At 37.5% G+C, this 16,073-nt stretch overlaps 1 pseudogene; it reads right to left on the reverse strand.

Annotated features, from left to right (window-relative positions):
* Positions 1-326: 326 nt before the first annotated feature.
* Positions 327-14,771, reverse strand: Gm3496 (annotated as a pseudogene).
* Positions 14,772-16,073: the final 1,302 nt, after the last annotated feature.

A 16,073-nucleotide genomic window follows, 5' to 3' on the forward strand; every position in this document is an offset into this window, starting at 1 on the left:
TCTCCAGTCTCCAGCAGGGCCAAGGAAACTGGAGGGCTTTTCTTTTTTTCACACAGCATGGTGGCAATTTGAATCCATAGGTTTTGAGACAAGAAAGGATAAAAATGAATTTAGAAGAGAAATGTAGAGATTCTTTTCCTGTTTTGTTTTACTCAAGATATCCCTAAATTAGCTGAGTGTCATGATGTTGAGAGACCTCAAGAAATGGAACACTGAGCACAAGAAGGGCAGGATTGGCTGGAAATGACTGCAACTTGATTCCAGGGACTGGAAAAAATTTAAAAAGAAAATAAAAAAAGAAGGTTGGAATCTATGAGTCTTCTGTGCTAGTCAGGCTCATCTTCATCCTCTGGTCTGTCCTCACCTTTATCATCACCTCATCTTCTGTTTCTTCATCCTCATTCCCTTTATCAATATCTTCAGGCTCCTCCTTCTCCTCGACCTCTTCTTTTTCTTCTGCCTCTCCTTCTTCTGTCTCTCTTTCTTCATAATCTATATTACGAACAAAATAGAACTACAAGGGATTTAGCCAAATATTATCTTTAATGACATCTCCTAACTTGGCTACACCTGCATCAGAATGGCTAGTAAACCAGGGAAAGAAGCTCTCTGGCTCTTTGTGCTGTGCCTTCCTGATGGCCTTATTCAGAATTTGACTTGAGTGTTTTGTCAAATTCTATCGAGATTTCCATTTGATTTCTGTGGACTTTGAAGACAATCACCACTCTTATTCAGATAAAATTCTATGGAGAGAACTTTATTTTCCAAGTAAGTATTTTTATCAAAATAAAAATCTATTCTGTGAGCTGATTTAATGTCACATCAAATTCTGTCACATCATCTCTGGTCAAATAATGCAGAGCCTCCTCATCTTCCTCCACTTGTGTTACCCCACGATTTTGGATTTTGGAGATCAATACTGACCTGTTCGGAAAAAATGGTTGGAGGAGTTTGTTACATCTTTCTTCTACTTTTAAAGTTTCTGCACTGTCTTGTTCATTAAGTCTATTTCATTTTGAACTTCATCAATATGTTCAATTTCTTCTTGCTATTCTTTCCTCTTTCGGCACTCTGGGAAAAGACCAACTTGTTCTCCAGTTTTAGGGCATTATATGACTGAGTTTCTTGGCTAGGATTGCAGATTGCCTTTTCTTGGGACTGTGGTGCAAGGGAGGTAGCTAGAAGACAGAGGCCAGAGCCCTGAAGTTCACAGCAGGAGGAAATTCTCAGAAGTCCATTTTCTGAAATCTTCTTCAGTTTCTTTCTTCAAAAACTTGGATTACATGTCATAGATGTCTTCACTTGTTAGAGTTACACCAAGAAATTTTATATTATTTTTGTGGCTATTGTTAAAGATGATAGTTATCTGCCCACTTGGGTTTTTATTGTTGTTGTTTTTTGTTTGTTTGTTTTTTGTAAGTTTTGGTTTGTTTGTTTTGTTTTTGTTAAAGTTGTATCCAGCCATATTGCTGAAGGTGCTTATCAGCTGTAGGAGTTGCTTGGTAGAATTTTTGGGGTTGCTTATGTATACTATCATATCATCTACAAAACTTCTTTCTCTCCAATTCATGTCTCCTTAATCTGTTGTAGTTGTATTTTCGCTGTAGCTTATACTTAAAGTCCTATATGGCATAGATATGGAGAAAGTCAACAGCCTTCTCTTGTTCCTGATTTTAGTGGAGTTGCTTCGAGTGCCTCTCAATTTAATTTGATATTAGCTATTGGCTTGCTGTAAATTGCCTTTATTATATTTAGATATGTCAATTGCATCCTTGATCTCTCCAAGATTTTGAATTAAATCAATACCTTTTCTACCATCTAATGAAATCATAATGTGCTTATTTTTTCTTTCAGTTTGTTTATGTGGTTGATTATGTTGAGAGATTTTTGTATTTTGAACTGGTTTTAACTCTGGGACAAAAACCTTCTTGATCATAGTGAATGGTCATTTTCTTTTTCTTTTTTTTCATTTCGTTTTGTTTTGTTTTGTTTATACTCTGTCATTTTTTATTAGATATTTTCTTCATTTACATTTCAAATGCTATCCCCTTTCCTAGTTTCCTCTCCAAAAGTCCCCTATACCCTGCCTGCTCCCCATCCCACCCACTCCTGCTTCCTGGCCCTGGCATTCCCCTGTACTGGGGCATATAATCTTTGCAAGACCAAGGACCTCTCCTCCAATTGATGACTGACTAGGCCATCTTCTTCTACATATGCAACTAGAGACACAAGATCAGGGGAGGGGGTTAACTGGTTAGTTCATATTGTTGTTCCTCCTATAGGGTTGCAGACCCCTTCGGCTCCTTGAGTACTTTCTCTAGCTCCTTCATTGGGGGCCTTGTGTTCCATCCAATAGATGACTGTGAGCATCCACTTCTATATTTGCCAGGCACTGGCATAGCCTCACAAGAGACAGCTGTATCAGGGTCATGTAAGCAAAATCTTGCTGGCATATGCAATAGTGTCTGGGTTTGTTGGTTGTTTATGGGATGGATCCCCGGGTGGGGCAGCCTCTGGATGGTACTTCCTTCTGTCTCAGCTCCAAACTTTGTCTCTGTAACTCCTTCCATGGGTATTTTGTTCCCCATTCTAAGAAGGAACAAAGTAGTGGATTATCATTTTCATGTGTTCTTGGGTTTGGTTTGTGAGTATTTTATTGAGAATTTTTTGCATTAATATACATGAGAGAAATTGGTCTGTAATTCTCTTTTGTTGTTGTTGTTGTTGAGTCTTTGTGTGATTTGGGTATCAGGGTAACTGTGGCCTCACTAAATGGATTTGGTAATGTCCCTTCTGTTTCTATTTTGTGGAATAATTTGAGGAGTATTGTTATTATGTCTCCTTTAAATGTCCAATAGAAGTCTGCACTACAACTGACTGACCCTTTGTTTTTGTTATTGTCAGAGAGACTTTTAATGACTGTTTCTATATCTTTAAGGTAATAGGTCTATTTAAATTGTTGATAAGATCTTGAGTTTACATTTGCAAGTGTTATCTATCAAGATTTTCTATTTCTCTTAAATTTTCTAATTTTGTGAATCACAGGTTTTTGTCCCTGATTTTAATTGACTTGCTTTAAACTTATCTCCATTTAAATTGATGCTGGGTGTTGACCGGATATATTTTGCCTTTATTATGCTTAGGTATGTTTCTGGAGTTCCTGATCTCTCTAAGACATTTAAACTTGAAGAAATGGTATTTTGTCAAAGGTTCTTGTCAGCATCTATTGAGATGACCATGTTTTTCTTTTCCTTTACTTTGTTTATATGGTGGATTATATTGATGAATTTTCATATATTGAACTATCCCTACAACTCAGGAATAAAGCCTACTAACCGTGTTACATGATGTTTTTGATGTGTTCTTGAATCTGGTTTGCACATATTGTATTGGGTATGTTTGTATCAAATGTTCATAAGAGAAACTGGTCTAAAATTCTCTTCCTTTGTTGAGTGTGCAGTTCATATATCACAGTGTCTGTGCTCTCATAGAATGAGTTTGGCAATGTTACTTCTGTTTCTATTTTATGGAATAATTTGAGGAGAATGAGGAATATTGGTATTAGCTCTTCTTTGAATGTCTGGTAGAATTCTGTACTAAAACCATGTGATCCTGGGCTTTCTCCCCTGCAGGGAGGTGGGGGATTTTTAATGACCACATTTTTCCTTAGGGTTTATAGGACCATTTAATTTTTTTATTCAATCTTGGTTTAATTTTGGTAAATGGTATTTACCAAGAAAATCATCCATGTCATCTAGATTTTCTAATTTACATGATTTTGAAGCAAAGCCAAATGACTCTTTGGATTTCCTAAGTATGTTATTATGTCTCACCTTTCATTTCTGATTTTGTTGATTTGGATACAGGCCTTATTTTATGAAGTTAATTTCGCTAAGGGGTTGTTAATCTTGTTGATTTACTCAAAGAAACAGTTCTTGGTTTCATTGATATTTTGTAGTGTTCTTTTTGTTTCTAACTTATACATTTCAGCCATGAGCTTGATATTTCTTGCTGTCTACTCCTATTGAGTATATTTTTCTCTTTGTTCTAGAGGTTTTAGGTGTTTTTTTAAGTTGCTAGGATGAGAGCTCTCCAAGTTTGTTAGGAAGGCACTTAGTACTATGAACTTTCCTCTTAGCATTGCTTTCATTGTATCCAATAAATTTGGGTATGTTATGTCTTCCTTTTCATTGAATTCCTGAATGTCTTTTTTATTTTCTTTCATTTCTTCCCCAACCCAGGGATCACTGAGTAAAGAGTTGTTCAGTTTCCATGAGTTTGTAAGTTTTCTGTTGTTGCTAAAATCCAGCTTTAATCCATTGTGTTCTGATATGGTACAAGGGGTTACTTCAGTTTTGTTGTATCTATTGAGCATTGCTTCACTTTTTGGTATATAGTCAATTTTGGAGAAGGTTTTGTGATGTGCTGAAAAGATGGTAAATTCTTTTATGTTTGGGGAAATGTTATATAAATATTTTTAAGTCTATTTGGGTCATAATGTCTGTTAGTTCAATTACTGCTTTCAGTCTGGATAACTTGGCCATTCATGAGTGTTGACATCTATGACTATTAACATGTGGGGATCAACGTGTGTCATCTTGTGGGATTTTTTACTTTGATGAGTATATGTTATTCCCATCTATTTTGTTTAATTTTGGCTGAAAGTATGTTTTGTGAGATATTAGAATGGCTAATTACCAGTTGATTCTTAGAAAACCTTTTTCCAACACCTTTTCTGAGGTAATGTCTATCTTGGATGCTGAGTTGTGTTTCCTATATGCAGCAGAAAGATGTATCCCGTTTTTTGCATTCATTCTGTTAATTTGTGTCCTTTAACTGAGATACTGAGTCCATCGATGATGAAAGATATTAATGATCAATGATTCTTAATTCCTATTATTTTGTGTTGTTGCTGGTGGTGGTGGCGGTGGTAGTATGCGTGTGTGTGTGTGTGTGTGTGTGTGCGTGTGTATGTGTTTCCCTCACTTTGGTTTGTTGGTGTGACATTATTTTCTGAGATTTCTTGGGTGTAGTTAGCCACCTTGTGTAGGAGTTTTCTTCCTAGTATCTTCTGTAGGGCTGGATTTGTGAATAAATATTGTTTATATTTGGTTGCCTTATGGAATATTTTGTTTATTCCATCTACTGTGATTGAAAGTTTTTCTGGGTATAGTAGTCTGGGTTGACGTCTGTGATTTCTCAGAGAGTGCCCCAGGCGACTCTAACTTTTAGAGTCTCTATTGAAAAGTCAGAATACAGTGTAATTCTGATAGATTTGTCTTCATATGTTACTTGGCCTTTTTCCTTTTTCTGTTCTGGGTATTAAGTGTTTTGATTATTATATAGTGGAGAATTTTCTTTTCTGGTCTAATCTATTTGGGTGATTTTTCAGGTTCTTGAATGTATATAGACTCATCTTTCTTTACTTTTGGGTATTTTTCTTCTAAGGTTTTGTTCAAAATATTTCTGAAACTTGAATGTGTGAATTATCTTCTTCTTTTATTCCTGTTATTCTTAGGCTTGATCTTTTCATGGTGTCCCAGATTTGTTGGTTGTTATGTGCCATATACTTTTTAGATGTAGCATTTTCTTTGACTTTGATTTCTTTTTTTTCTCTCTTTTTTATTAGATATTTTCTTTATTTACAGTTCAAATGTTATTCCCTTTCCTTATTTCTCCCTAAAACCCCTCATACCCTCCTCTCCCCCCCTCCCATGCTCACCAACCCACCCACTTCCTTTACCTGGTCCTGGAATTCCCCTATACTGGGACACAGAACCTTCAGAGGACCAACTAGGCCATCCTCTGCTACATATGCAGCTAGATCCATGAATTATACCATGTGTTTTCTTTGGTTGGTGACTTAGTCCCAGGGAGCTCTGGGGGTACTGGTGAGTTCATATTGTTGTTCCTCCTAAGGGGGTACAAAGCATTCAGTTCCTTAGGTACCTTCTCTAGCTCCTTCATTGCCCACCCTGTGCTATGTCCAATGGATGTCTATGAGCATCCACTTCTGTATTTGTCAGGCACTGGCAAAGCCTCTCAGGAGACAACTATATTAGGCTGTTGTCAGAAAGATCTTCTTGGCATGCACAATAGTGTCTGGGTTTGGTGGTTGTTTATGGGGTAGTTACCCAGGAGGTACAGTATCTGGATGACCTTTCCTTCAGTCTCAGCTCCATCCTTTGTCTCTGTAATTCCTTCTATGGGTATTTTGTTCCTCATTCTAAGAAGGATTGAAGTATCCACACTTTGGTCTTCCTTCTTCTTGAGTTTGATGTGTTTTGTGAACTGTATCTTGGGTTCTCCAAGTTTCTGGACTAATATCCACTTACCAGTGAGTGCATGTCATGTGTGTTCTTTTGTGATTGGGTTACCTCATCAGGATGATAGCCTTCAGATCTATCCATTTGCTAAGAATTTTATAAATTCATTGATTTTAATAACTGCATAGTACTCCATTGTGTAAATGTACCACATTTTCTGTATCCATTCCTCTGTTGAAGGACATCAGGGCTCTTTCCAGCTTGTAGCTAATATTAAAAAGGCTGCTATAAAAATAATGAAGCATGTTTACTTATTACATATTGGAGCATCTTGTGGGTATATGCCCAGGAGTGGTATTGCTGGATGCTCTGGTAGTACTATGTCCAAATTTCTGAGGAACTGCCAAAATTATTTCCAGAGTGGTTGTACCAGCTAGCAATCCCACCTGCAATGGAGGAGTGTGCCTCTTTCTCTACATCCTTGCCAGCATGAGTTTTTGATATTAGTCATTTTGAATGTCGTGAGGGAGAATTTCAGGGTTGATGTGATTTGCATTTCCCTGATGACTGAGGCGGTTAAACATTATTTTTAGGTGCTTTTCAGCCATTCAGTATTCCTCAGTTGAGAATTCTTTGGTAGCTCTATACCTCATTCTTTAATAGAGTTATGTGTTTCTGTGCAGTCTAACTTCGTGAGTTCTTTGTATATATTGGAAATTAAACCTCTACCAGATTTAGGATTGGTAAAGATCCTTTCCCAATCTATTGGTTATCTTTTTGTCTTATTGTATCCTTTGCCTTTGAGAAGCTTAGTAATTTTAATAGGTCCATTTGTCAGTTCTTGATCTTACAGCACAAGCTATTGGTATTCTGTTCAAGAATTTTTTCCCTTGTGCCCATATATTTGAGGCTCTTCCCCACTTTCTCCTCTATAAGTTTCAGCATCTCTGTTTTTATGTGGAGGTCTTTGATCCACGTGAACTTGAGCTTTGTACATGGAGATAAGAATGGATCTATTGGCATTCTTCTGCATGCTAACTTCCAGTTGAGCCAGCACCATTTGTTGAAAATGCTGTCTTCTTTCCATTGGATGATTTTAGGTCCTTTGTCAAAGATCAAGTGACCATAGGTGTGTGAATCCATTTCTGGGTCTTCAATTCTATTCCATTGACCTACTTGTCTGTAACTGGACCAGTAGTATGCAGTTTTTTATACAATTGCTTTGTAGTACAGCTTGAGGTGAGGTATGGTGGTTCATGCAGAAGTGCTTTTATTGTTGAGAATAGATTTTTATATCTTCGGTTTTACTTTTCCTTTTTCCAGATAAATTTGAAAATAGGACTTTCTAAATCCGTGAAAAATTGAGTTGGATTTGATGAGGGATATCATTGAATCTTTAGATTGCTTTCTGCAAGATGACCATATTTACTACATTAATCCTGCCAATCCATGAGCATGGGAGGTCTTTCCATCCTCTGAGATCTTTTTCAAATTCTAAGAGAATTGAAGTTCTTATCATACAGATCTTCCACTTGCTTAGTTAGAGTCACATCAAGATATTTTATATTATTTGTGACTATTGTGAATGGTGTTTTTTTCCCTAAATTCCTTCTCAGACTGTTTATTCTTTTTGTAGAGAAAAGCCACGGATTTGTTTGAGTTAATATTATATCCAGCTACTTCGCTGAAGTTGTTTATCAGATTTAGGAGTTCTCTGGTGTGGATCCCTGGGTATGGCAGTCTCTAGATGGTCTATCCTTTCATCTCAGCTCCAAACTCTGTCTCTGTAACTCCTTCCATGAGTGCTTTCTTCCCAATTCTAAGAAGGGGCAAAATGTCCACACTTTTGTCTTCGTTCTTCTTGAGTTTCATGTGTTTTGCAAATTGTATCTTGTATCTTGGGTATTCTAAGTTTCTGGGTTAATATCCACTTATCAGTGAGTACATATCATGTGACTTCTTTTGTTATTGGGTTACCTCACTCAGGATGATGCCCTCCAGGTCCATCCATTTGTCTAGGAATTTCATAAATTCACTCTTTTTAATAGCTGAGTAGTACTCCATTGTGTAAATGTACTACATTTTCTGTATCCTTTCCTCTGTTGAGTTCTTTCCAGCCTCCAAACGCTGAAACCGTTGCATACACCAGCAAGATTTTGCTGAAAGGACCCTGATATAGCTGTCTCTTGTGAGGCTATGCCAGGGCCTGGCAAACACAAAAGTGGATGCTCACAGTTAACTATTGGATGGAACACAGGGTCCCCAATGGAGGAGCTAGAGAAAGTACTCAAGGAGCTAAAGGGGTCTGCAACCCTATAGGTGGAACAACAATATGAACTAACCAGTACCCCTGGAGCTCAGATCTCTAGCTGCATATGTATCAGAAAAGGGCCTAGTCGGCCATCATTGGGAAGAGAGGCCCCTTGGTCTTACAAACTTTATATGCCTCAGTACGAGGGAACGCCAGGGTCAAGAAGTGGGAGTGAGTGGGTAGGGGAGTGGGGGTGGGGAGGGTCTAGGGGACTTTTGGGATAGAATTTGAAATGTAAATGAAGAAAGTACCCAATTAAAAAAATAAATTTAAAAAATGGAGTTCTCTGGTGGAATTGTTTGGGTTATTTAAGTATACTGTCATATCTTTTGCAAATAGTAATATTTTGACTTTTTCCTTTCCAATTTGTATCCCTTTGATCTCCTTTTGTTGTCTAATTGTTTGCTAGGACTTCAAGTACTATATTAAATAGGTAGGGAGAGAGTGGGCAGACTTGTCTAGTCCCTGAGTTTTATGGGATTGCTTCAAATTTCCACTTAGTTTGATGTTGGGTTCAAGTTTGCTGTATATTGGTTTTACTATGTTTAGGTATGGGCCTTGATTCCTGATCTTTCCCAGACTTTTATCATAAAGGGATGTTGGATTTTGTCAAATGCTTTCTCAGCATCTAATGAGAATGTTAGACCTAATGGGGAAACCCCCATCCAATTCCTGATTCGGCGCGCACCCCAAAAAATCACGAAGGACCATCTCTTGATGTAATTACATGAGGATGTTTAATGATGAAGCTCCGGACTGACATGCATCTCACACAGGAGATAGTGGATGTTGGCCATGAGCCTCGAAAGCTAGGGGTTTTTATGGGGTAAGGGGCTTAAGGGTGTGGAATTCAGCATAGTGACACACTATTGGCTTTTTAAAACATTAACAGAAAGATTACATGTTAGCAAAAGGTCATCAGGACTTTGTTCCTGTGGGCTGGGGGCTTATTTTGTTCACATAGCAACCAGGTGATGTATGACTTTACCCGGTGTCAAGGGGCAGTAGACAGAGGGGAGGTTCCGGCCAGGTGGTGTTGACCCAGGCAAGATAGCTCTGCTTGTACAATCAAGCTGTTCTTAGGAATGTCTTAACAACAGCCCTGTCTGTTCTGCTTTGTTCTCGGCCCCAGGCCGCGGGCTCATAGACAACTCTTTTACATGAATCACAAGATACAAAATCTCATTTTCTTTCAAGATGATCATGTGATTTTTTTCTTTAAGCTTATTTATATAGTGGATTACATTGATGGATTTCCATATGTTAAACTATCCTTACATCCTTGGGATGAAGCCTACCTGATCTGATGGATGATTTTTTGATATGTTCTTGAATTCCATTTGTGAGAATTTTATTATTTTTGCATCGATATTCATAAGGGAAATTGGTCTGAAGTTCTCTTTCTTTGTTGGGTCTTTGTGTGCTTTAGTTATCAGAGTAATTTTGGCTTCATAGAAGGAATTGAGTAGAATACATTCTGTTTCTCTTCTGTGGAATAGTTTGAGGAGTATTGGTATTAGGTCTTCTTTGAAGGTCTGATAGTACTGTGCAATAAACCCATCTGGTCCTGGATTTTTTTTTTTTTCGTTGGGAGACTATCAGTGAATGTTTCTATTTCTTTAGAGGATACGGGAGAGTTTAGGTGGTTAATCTGATCCTGATTTAACTTTGGTACCTGGTACCTGTCAAGAAAATTTTCCATTTCATCTTGGTTTTCCAGTTCTGTTGAATACATGCTATGGTAGTAGGATCTGATGATTTTTTGGATTTCCTCAGATCCTGTGGTTATGTCTACCTTTTTATTTCTGATTTTCTTAATTAAGATATGGTCCCTGTGCCTTCTAGTTAGTCTGGCTAAGGGTTTATCTATCTTGGTGATTTTTTTCAAAGAACCATCTACTGGTTTGGTCTATTCTTTGTATAGGTTTTGTTTATTTGTTTGTTTTGTTTTTTGTTTGTTTTTGCTACCTCTTGGTTGATTTCAGCCTTGAGTTTGATTATTTCATGCAATCTATTTCTTTGGGGTGAATTTGCTTCTTATTGTTTTAGAGCTTTTAGGTGTGCTGTCAAGCTGCAAGTGTATACTCTCTCCAGTTTCTTTGTGAAGGTATTTAGAGCTATGAGTTTTCCTCTAAGGACTGCTTTCATTGTGTCCCATAAGTTTGGGTATGTTGTGGCTTCATTTTCATTAAACTCTAAAAAGTCTTTAATTTCTTTCTTTATTTCATCCTTAACCAAGTTATAATTGAGAAGAGTGTTACTCAGTTTCTCCATGTTTGTGGGCTTTCTATTATTTATGTTGTTATTGAAGATCAGCCTTAGTCCATGGTGATCTGATAGATGAATGGGATTATTTCAATATTTTTGTATCTTCTGAGGCCTGTTTTGGGACTGATTATACGGTCAAATTTGGAGAAGGTACCATGAGGTTCTGAGAAGGTATATCCTCTTATTTTAGGATACAATGTTCTATTGCTATGTGTTGAATCCACTTGGTTCATAACTTCTGTTAGTTTCATTGTGTCTCTGTTTAATTTCTTTTTCCAGGATCTGACTATTAATGAGATTGGGGTGTTGGAGTCTCCCACTGATATTGTTTGTGGTGCATTGTGTACTTTAGCTTTAGTAAAGTTTCTTTTATGAATGTGGATGCCTTTGCATTTGGAGCATATATGTTTAGAATTGAGAGTTCATCTTGGTAGATTTTATCTTTGGTGGGTATGCAGTGTTCCTCCTTGCCTTTTTTTTTTTTTTTGATAACTTTAGGTTGAAAATTGACTTTATTCAAAATTAGAATGGCTACTGCAGCTTGTTTCTTAGGACCATTTGCTTGAAAAATTGTTTTCCAGTCCTTTACTGTGAGGCAGTGTCTTTCTTTGACACTGAGTGCATTTCCTGTGTGCAGCAAAATGTTGTGTCCTTTTTTACATAATGAATGTTAGTCTATGTCTTTTTATTGGGGAATTTAGACCTTGACATTAAGAGATATTAAGGAAAAGTTTTTGTTGCTTCCTGTTATTTTTGTTCTTAGAGTTGGGATTCTGTTCATGTGTCTATCTTCTTGTAGGTTTGTTAAAAGATTACTTTTTTGCTTTTTCCAGGGCATAGTTTCCCACCTTTTGTTGAAGTTTTTCCTTTATTATTCTTTGAAGGACTGGATTCGTGGAAAGATATTGTATAAATTTGGTTTTGTCATGGTTTCTTCATCTATGGTACTTGAGAGTTTTGTTGGGTATAGTATCCTAGGCTGGCATTTGTGTTCTCTTAGGGTCTGCATGATATCTGTCCAGGTTCTTCTGGCTTTCATAGTCTCTGGTGAGAAGTCTTGTGCAGTTTTTATAGGTCTTCCTTTATATGTTCCTTGACCTTTTTCTCTTACTGCGTTTTTTACTCTGTTTTGTGCATTTGATATTTTGACTTTTATATGATGGGTGGATTTCTTTTCTGGTTCAAACTATTTGGAGTTCAGTAGGCTTCTTGTATGTTCATGAGCATCTCTTTCTTTAGGTTAGGAAAGTTTTTGTCTATAATTTTGTTGAATGCATTTACTGGCCCTTTTGAGAAATCTTCCTTCTCATCTATACCTTTTTTCCTTAGGTTTAGTCTTCTAATTGTGTCCTAGATTTCCTGGATGTTTTGGGGTAGGAGGTTTTTGCATTTTGCATTTTCTTTGATTGTTGTATCAATGTTTTCTATGAAGTCTTGTGCTTCTGAGATTCTCTCTTCCATCTCTTGTATTCTGTTTCCTATGCTTGTGTCTATGACTCTGATCTCTCTCCAGGGTTTTCTCTCTTTGTGATTTTTTTATTGCTTCTATTTCCAATTTTAGATCCTGGATGGTTTTGTTCAATTCCTTCACCTTTGTGGTTGTGTTTTCCTGTAATTATTTAAGGGATTTTTTTTCCTTTTTAAGGGCTTCTTCCTCTTTAGCTGTGTTCTCATGTATCTCTTTAAGGGAGTTATTCATGTTCTTCTTAAAATCCTGTACCAGCATCATGAAATATGATTTTAAATCAAAATCTTGCTCTTTTAGTGTGTTGAGGTATCCAGGACTCACTGTAGTGGGAGTACTGGGTTCTGATGATGCCAAGTAGTCTTGGTTTCTGTTAGTATGATTCTCGCTTTTGACTTTTGTCATCTGGCAATCTCTGGTGTTATATGTTATTATTGTCTCTGGCTGGAGCTTGTTCCTCCTGTGAGTTTGTAAACCTCTATCAGCACTCCTGTGAGACTAGATCTTTCCTGACATCACAATTTCACATAGGGCTGGTGAACAGTTCCACCTCCTGGGTGTAGATGGATGCTGGTAGGAGCCTGTCCCAGCTGCTCTGCTCCTTCTGTGTGTTCCTCAGTGGTCCCTCTTAGAAAGTCAATGGAGAGAAAATAGAAATCTCCCCTGGATCAGAGCACTCCCTGGAGGCAAGCTCCTCCCTGGCACAGAAGGTGCACAGAGGACTAAGGATCAGCTCTACCTCCTGGATGCAGATGTAGCCCATAGGTTCCTGTCCCAGCTGCTCTCTTGAGGCCTGTGTGCTCCTTAGTATTCCTGTCTTAGAGAGTCACCTGAGAGAAAATGGCAATCTCTCCTGAGTCCCAGGGCCCCTTAATCATCTTTGTAAAACTGGATTTAAGTTTATCTTTTGTGCTTTGACTGTGTTAGGATATTGAGGGCTTGATGGAACAGGATAGCTTGATTCCAGTATAGCGATATTATCATGGCTTTTACTGATTGTGTTCTTATGATGTCCTTTAGCAATCTTGTTGTTCCTGGTGGTGGCTGGATGTCCCTGATGCCACCTGGACTCCTCAGGAGGCAGGCAGAAACTGTCAATGGATCTCAAGGAACATTACACTGCTCATCTATGCTGACTGTGCCCCATGTGGACCTGGCAAGCAAAGGGATTGCTGGGGAGGGGCCTAACCTGGGTGCTCTTAGGAATCCTAAAGGTTCCTTGGGATTGGGAGGTAGGTTGTGGACCAGACAATGGAAGTCAGAGAAGATTGCACAACTCACCTCTGCTGGCCATGTGCCCCAGATTGATCAAACTAGACTAGTGTTTTGATTGTTTTGTGGTGTTGGTAGGGATTTCTGTTCTTATCCAATCTATCTGATGTTTTGTAAGTTTCTTATACCTTTATAAGAGTGTCCTCATTAAGGTTAGGAAAATTTTCTTCTATGATTTTTGTTAAAAATATTTTTCTGGGTCTTTGAGCTGAGATTTTCAATTATTATTCTTATGTTTGGCATTTTCAGACAGCCCTAGATTTCTTGAATGGTTTGTGTCAAGAATTTTTTGATTTAACTTTTTTTGACTGATATATCAATTTCTTCCAACATATCTTCTATGTCTGAGAGTCTCTCCTACATCTCTTATATTTTAGTAGTGATGCTTATATCTGTAGTTCCTGTTAGCTTACCTAGATTTTTTTTCATCTCCAGGAGTCCTTCACTTAGTGTTTTGTTAATTTCTCTTTACATTTTCAGTTATAGTACAGTTTTATTTATTTCATTCACATGTTTTATTGTTTTGTTTTCTTTAATGGACTTATTCATTTCCTCCTGTTTTTAATTTGTGTTTTTCTTGATTTCTTTAAGGGATTTATTAATTTCTTTCAATTGTGTTTTCCTGAATTTATTTATTTATTTATTTATTTCCTCTTTAAGGAACTCTATCATCATCATAGAATTAATTTTAAGGTCATTTTCTTATATTTAAGTCATGTTGAAATATCTAAGCTTCCTGTAGTAAGAATGCTGGGCTCTGGGATGCCATCCTGTCCTGGATTTTGTGTTCTTACACTAGCTATTAGGCACTTGTGCTTGGGATAATTATATGTTTAGATGCTGATTTTTGAGTTTGTTTCTGTTGAACAGATTTTGCCCTTTGCTTTCTGCTTCATCTCTGGTCGTCTGACCTATGTGGTCTTTGGTTCTGATTTTTAGCCATACTTAAGGTCCATTACGGTGGTTTTGCTGGAGTTTGGCAGCCTGCTTGAGCTCTGGGATTTGGGGTGCCAGTGTTGTCTCTGAGTTCTAATTCTTTGGATTGGCATTGCTTCTGGTAGAGCAGAGGGCTTTGGGGATTCTGGATGCTGGTCTTGGCTATGGGGTTCCACATACCAGTGTAAACCATGGCAGAGTAGGGTATTTCTGGGGAGTTGAGGACCCGGACACGTAGCCAAGGGGAGGACATGATGTTTGGGAAAACTGGGTGGACCCTAAAGAGTGTTGGCAGGTAGGGGGGTCTTAATTGTTACCTGGTGTTCTGGGTACCAGCATCCCCTCCAGGAATGCAGAAGGCTTCTGCAGGAGTTGTGACCCTGGATGTAGACTGTTGAGTGCTTTTAAATGTTTCATATAATGGAAATGTTTTTATGTTTAACATATGTTTTAGTAACTAGCTGTCCCAAATATCTCACGGTGTTTGATCTTTGTTCCTTTTCAGGTCCAATAGTAAGCCCCCTTTTAGGTAGCATATCCTGACACATATCATATACGGATGGTAGCTCATCGTCTTTAGAGGTGGCTAACAGGATATCATTCATATAGTGAATAATACAAGCCCCTGGGAAGAACTACCTCATAGGGTCTAAAACCTTTCCTAAATAGTATTGACATATAGTAAGGGATCTTGTCATGCCTTGCGCTCTTACAGTTCATAGATATCACCCTGAGGTTCTTTATGATTGACTGAGGGAACAGAAAAGGCAAAGTTTACCTTACCATCAGGATGAATATGTGTAGTACAAAAGCAATCTTTTAAATGCAAAACTATAATGTCAATCTTTAGAAATACATGTTGGAAAACTGGACTGTGAAGCTGCCAGTGGCCACATGGTGTCATTAACATTCTGTAAGTCAATCAGTTATCCCATTTACCAGACTTCTTTTTAATTGCAAAAATAGGAAGATTCTAGTGAGAAAAAAGATTTTATGCTCCAATCCTCCAACTCATGAAAAACCCAGAATTTCTTTCTTTTTCTTTCCCCATGTTTTGTTTGTTTGGTTGGTTTGGTTTGGTTTGGTTTGGTTTGAAATTGGCCTTTGACATATTATTTGAATGGCAACTATATATGTTTATGACTTTGTGATTTTGTCCTTGTGGGAATATATGTTTAAAAATCCTTTGCAACTCTTTTTCTAGTTCTTTTCAATTTTTGATATCCCATCTTTCACATAAGCCATTGAGCTTGTGAAGATTAGATAGCATTAGAGATAGAAATATAGACGGTGGCTAATATAGATTAGTTTGCTGTAAAGTGTCTCTTCTCTAAACATTACCCAAACATAAGTAACATAGGCTTTAGGACTGTCTTCATGCCTTCTGGACCTATGCACTGTAATTTTTTAGCACTTTAAAAATCTTCTTAAACCTCATACTTCCCAATCAAGTTTGAATGTATGACTATGCCACTAGGGTAGCCATTCTTTTATCACTTTAATAGAGACATCAGATGTAGAATCGATCAATCCTCTACAAGTTTTTCAATTTAAA

This window comes from Mus musculus, chromosome 1 (genome assembly GCF_000001635.26).
Source record: "Mus musculus strain C57BL/6J chromosome 1, GRCm38.p6 C57BL/6J".
NCBI lineage: Eukaryota > Metazoa > Chordata > Mammalia > Rodentia > Muridae > Mus > Mus musculus.